This window comes from Theropithecus gelada, chromosome 6, assembly GCF_003255815.1.
Source record: "Theropithecus gelada isolate Dixy chromosome 6, Tgel_1.0, whole genome shotgun sequence".
NCBI classification, from domain to species: Eukaryota; Metazoa; Chordata; class Mammalia; order Primates; family Cercopithecidae; genus Theropithecus; species Theropithecus gelada.
In genome coordinates, this window is record NC_037673.1 from 45477246 (window position 1) to 45483245 (window position 6000).

The 6000-nt window shown below is 40.4% G+C and overlaps 1 protein-coding gene across 1 annotated transcript in view; it reads right to left on the reverse strand.

Annotated features, from left to right (window-relative positions):
- The window catches only part of HCN1 (hyperpolarization activated cyclic nucleotide gated potassium channel 1), a 440621-nt gene that overhangs the window by 78452 nt on the left and 356169 nt on the right, over positions 1-6000 (reverse strand). The gene's annotated exons all lie outside the window — the stretch shown is intronic.

Here is a 6000-nt window from a genome sequence, read left to right on the forward strand (position 1 = left end):
TTTTAACAAGGGATGAGACAATGTTGAAGATGAAGCCCACAACAGCAGATCATCTGCATCAATTTTCAAGGAAAAAAATTCATCCTGTTTTTGCCTTATTTGAAGAAGACCAATGATTAATAGCAGAAACAATAATCAACATCGTAGACATCTCAGTTTGCTCAGCTTTCACAATTCTGACTTAGTAATTAAACGAAAGCAAACTTTCCACTCCGTTAGTACCAAAACTATTGCAGCCAGATCAGCTGCAGATAAGAGCGGAGTTTTCAATGGAAATTTTCAACAAATGTGATAAAGATCCTGAAGCATTTCTTCAAAGAATTTTAACTGGAGATAAAACATGGCTTTGCAAGTATGATCTTGAAGACAAAACATGATAAAATAATGGCTGCCAAGAGATGGAAGTGGTCCAGTGAAAGCAAAAGCAGACTGGTCAAGAGCAAAAGTGGCTCATGCCTGTAGTCTCTGCTACTTAGGAGGTTGAACTGGGAGGATCACTTGAGCCTGGGAGGTAAAGGCTGCAGTGAGCTATAGTTGCACCACTGCATTGCAGCCTGGATGACAGTGAGAACCTGTCTCAAAAAAAAAAAAAAAAAAAAAAAAAGCAAAAGTTATGGTAACAGTATTGTGGGATGCTCAAGACATTTTGCTTGTTGACTTTCTGGAGGGGCCAAGGAACAATAACAGCTGCTTACTATGAGAGTATTTTCAGAGAGTTAGCTAAAGCTTTAGCAGAGAAACAACCAGGGAAGCTTCGCCAGAGTCTTCCACCACTACCACGCTCCCACTTACTCTGCTCATCAAATGAGGGCAATTTTGTGAGAGTTTTGATGGGAGATCATTAGGCATCTACCTTATCATCTCAATTTGTCTCTGCTTGACTTATTTTTGCTTCCTAACATTAAAAAAATCTGTAAAGGGCACCCATTTTTCTTCAGTTAATAATGTGAACCAGACTGCGTTGACATGGTTAAATTCCCAGGACCCTCAATTCTTTAGGGATGCACAACATGGCTCGTATCATTGCTTACAAAAGGGTCTTGAACTTGATAGAGCTTATGGAGCTTATGTGGAGAAATAAAGTGAATATTTTTACATTTATCTTTTAATTCCATTTTCTACAATCTTTTTGAAATCTCATATATTATTTCTTTCCTTTTTTTTTTTTTTTTTTTTGAGATGGAGTCTTGTTCTGTCACTCAGGCTGGAGTGCAGTGGATCTCACCTCACTGCAACCTCTGACTCCCAGGTTCAAGCAATTCTCGTGCCTTAGCTTCCCAACTAGCTGGGGTTACAGGTGCATGCCACCACACCTGGCTATTTTTTCTTTTTGTATTTTTTAGTAGAGATGGAGTTTGCCATGTTGGCCAAACTGGTCTCGAACTCTTGATCACAGGTGATTCACCCACCCTGGCCTCTCAAAATGCTGGGATTATAGGCAGGTATGAGCCACTGCTCCTGGCTTATTTATTTCTTTTAACAAAATATAAAAAATTCAATTATATTTCCCAAAGCAAAAAGATTTATACATTCTAATTTGATTGAGACATTTGTAGGGAAAATAAACTAACCAATAGTAGATATTTAGCCTCATATTTTTAAAACTCTTAACTGGTATCTTATGGCTATTCAAAAAATATGAAAAACTTTTAGTGGGTACAGAAATTTAGGTAAGTTCATAATTGGTGAAGATATTGTTGGAATACAAATATTTGTTATTTAACTTATAGTAAATATACTAGGAATTTTAACAAAATTTGAAAATATAGACAAAATATTCCTTGCACATAGGAGACTTTCAAGACAAGAGTGGAGAAAACAAATATGAAAAAAATAATAACAACATGGGTAGAATGGATAAGTAGCACTCTTATATTATGGACGAAGCACACTGAGGGCCAGAGAAAGGAGATATAAGATCCAGTCTCACAGCTAATCAAATAAGATAGATAGAAATAGATAATTATTGTTTGAATTCAATTTTTTCCAAGAGAGGAGAGACATTTCTGGAACACGTGTATTAAAGGTAAGAAATTATAACTTATTTTTTCAAAACAACAAGTTGCACAATTTTTTTGTAGGCCACTTTGCAACAGACATGGTAGTGGGGGAAAGGAAAGCTGGAGATTTAGCTGGAGTCAGAGTATAGAAGGACTGGAAGATGAGCTTAGGGAGTCTATACTTGATTCAATTTATAATGTAAAGTTTGAAAGTTTCTGAGCAGAGAAATGACTAACTTATGTAAATAAAATATTAATTTGACAGTGGTATTTTAAATGGTAGTCAGAGAAATCAGACCAAATGCTGGAAGTCAAACTAAGGGAACAGTGAAAATAGTCTATGTGAGATGCTTTAGTTTAGGACAATGGCAGTGGGAAAGGAAGCAAAGGCATGAGTGTGAGATGTATTACTAAAGTTAATTGACAGCATTTGATGATTGGATGTACAGAACACAGAAAGAAAAGCTGCAAAATGGGACTAAAGTTTTACATTCCAAATAACTTGTGAGAATAACTAAAGAATGTACAGAGAGACTTTTAGAGATAAAATGGCTTAATGATGGAAGAAAAATGACTTCATTACATAACCTACTACATGTGTGGTTGCAGGGGATATCATTTAGCTTTTAAGAAAATGAAGTTTAAAGCAGGAACTTAGAGCTACAATTTATAGAATTGAAATGTGAGGTAATATAAATAAAAAATAATAAATTCAAAGATACAGAATGAAAATCCAATGGCTCAGAAATGTTGCAGTGTTAAAGAAGTCAAAAAAAAAGATATATACATATATGTATGTGCGTGTGTATATATATATATAGAGAGAGAGAGAGAAAGAGAGAGAAGGAGAGATTCAGAATCTGTGTTTTGTTAGCAGCATAAAAAGTGGTCCCAGCAGCTCAGAAGAATTGTTAATTCTCATGCTGTTGTTAATAAAGACATACCTGAGACCAGGTAATTTATAAACAAAAGAGCTTTATTTGACTCACAGTTCAGCCTGGTGGGGGAGGCCACAGGAAACTTACACTTATGGTAAAAGGGGAAGCAAACATGTATTTCTTCACAAGATGGCAGCAAGGAGAAGTGATGAGCAAAAGGGGACGAAGGCCCTTATATTACCATCAGATCTTGTGAGAACTCACTCACTATCACAAGAACAGCAGCATGGGAGTAACTGCCCCATGATTCAATTACCTCCTACCAGGTACCTCCCATGACATGTAGGGATTATGGGAGCTACAATTCAAGATGAGATTTGGGTGGGAAGAGAGCCAAACCATATCATTCCACCCCTGCCCCCTCCCAAATCTCATGTCCTCACATTTCCAAACCAATCATTCCTTCCCAGTAGTCCCCCAAAGTCTTAACTCATTTCAGCATTAACTCAAAATTCAACAGTCCAAAGTCTCATCTGAGTCAAGGCAAGTCTCTTCTGCCTATGAGCCTGCAAACTCAAAAGAAAGTTACTTACTATTATGAGGGTATAGGTATCAGGTAAATACAGCCATTCCAAATGGGAGAAATTGGCCAAAATGAAGAGGCTACAGGCCCCATGCAAGTCCAAAATCAAGCAGGGCAGTCAAATCTTAAAGCTCCAAAATGACCTCCTTTGACTCCACGTCTCACATCCAGGGCATGCTGATGCAAGAGGTGGGTTCGCATGGCCTTGGGCAGCTCTGTCCTGTGGCTTTGCAGGGTATAGCCCATCTCCCAGCTGCTTTCACAGGTTGGCATTCATTGAGTATCTGCAGTTTTTCCAGTTTCAGGGTGCAAGATGTTGGTGGATCTACCATTCTGGGGTCTGGAGGATGATGGCCCTCTTCTCACAGCTCCACTAGGCAGTGCCCCAATGAGGATTCCCTGTCGGGGTTTTGACCTCACATTTCCCTTCTGCACTGCCCTAGGAGAGGTTTTCCATGAGGGCCCTGTCCCTGCAGCAAACTTATTCCTGGACATCCAGGCATTTCCATACATCCTCTGAAATCTAGGTGGAGGTTCCAAAACCTCAATTCTTGACTTCTGTGCCACCGCAGGCTCAACATCATGTGGAAGATCCTAAGGGTTGGGGCCTCTGAAGCCTCTGAAACCACAACCTGAGCTGTACCTTGGCCCCTTTTATCTATGGCTGGAGAAGCTGGGATGCAGGGCACCAAATCCCTAGGCTGCACACAGCAGGCAGCCTATGGGCCCAGCTCATGAAACTATTTTTTCCTCCTAGACCTCCAGGCCTGTGATGGGAGGGACTGATGGGAAGGTCTCTGACATGCCCTGGAGATATTTTCTCCATTATCTTTGTGATTAACATCCACTGCCTTGTCACTGATGTAAATTGCTGCAGAAGGCTTGAATTTCTCCCCAGAATGTGGGCTTTTTCTTTTCTACTACATGGTCATGCTGCAAATATTTCAAAGTTTTATGCTCTGTTAACTTTTGAACACTTTGCTGCTTAGAATTTTTTTTCCACTAGATACCCTGAATTATTTCTCTCAACTTCAAAGTTCCACAGATCTCTATGGCAGCGGCAAAATGCCACCGGTCTCTTTGCTAAAGCATAATAACAGTCACCTTTGCTCCAGTTCCTAACAAGATCCTCATCTCCATCTGAGACCACCTCAGCCTGTACTTTATTGTCCATAGCACTATCAGCATTGTGGTCAAAGCCATTCAACAAGCCTCTAGGAAGTTTCAAACTTTCCCACATTTTACTCTCTTCTGAGCCCTCCAAATTGTTTCAACCTCTGCCTGTTACCCAGTTCCAAAGTTGCTTCCACAATTTCAGGTATCTTTAAAGCAGTGCCCAACTACTCTGTACCAGTTTACTGAAACAGTCTGTTCTCATGCTGCTAATAAAGACATACCCAAAAATGGGTAATTTATAAAGGAAGGAGGTTTATTTGACTCACAGTTCAGGATAGCCAGGGAGGCCTCAGGAAACTTACAATCATGGCAGAAGGGGAAGCAAACATGTCCTTCTTTGCTTGGTGGCAGAAAGAAGAGGTGTCGACCAAAAGGGATAAAAGCCCCTTATAAAATCATCAGATCTCATGAGAATTCACTCACTACCAACAACAAGGCCTGGGGGTAATCATCCCCATGATTCAATTACCTCCCATTGGGTCCCTCCCATGATAGGCAGGGATTGTAGAAGCTACAGTTCAACATGACAGGTCATTGACAACTTTCAAATGAACAACTTTGGTAAAGAAGCTAAGACCAAATCACGATTCAGTGAGTACACAGAAACCTTTTGAGAAGATTGGCAGTAAAAGAAAGGAGAGGGCAAAGCAGTGTAAAAACTATGAATAATCAAGAACAAGTTATTTTGTTCCAGGAGTGATCTGAATATTCTAGTGGGAAGAAGGAAGATTTCTAGGGAGGAATAGAAAGATGATGCAAAGCAAAGAGGTGGTTATTAATGTTGCAAAGTGTTTTAATGAGATAATAGGAAATGAACTGCTCACGGCAAGTCATTCTGTTATCAGGGTCCATGAGATGATCCAGGAAAGTGAAGATTGGAGGAAGAATAGGAATCAAAAAGAAGAATCAGTTTGATAAGAAAGGGAGAGAAAAATGGGGATGATATGGCAATGAGGCCACAAGAAGGAATTTTAAAGAGCCAGAAATACAGAAAAGAGAACAGTCTGAGAATCACAAATAGAAGAGCAATTTTCCAATACTTTTTTCCACAACTAAGAGCTCATATATATAGGCCGGGCGTGGTGGCTCAAGCCTGTAATCCCAGCACTTTGGGAGGCCGAGACGGGCGGATCACGAGGTCAGGAGATCGAGACCATCCTGGCTAACACAATGAAAACCCCGTCTCTACTAAAAAATACAAAAAACTAGCCGGGCGAGGTGGCGGGTGCCTGTAGTCCCAGCTACTCGGGAGGCTGAGGCAGGAGAATGGCGTGAACCCGGGAGGCGGAGCTTGCAGTGAGCCGAGATCCGGCCATTGCACTCCAGCCTGGGTGACAGAGCAAGACTCCGTCTCAAAAAAAAA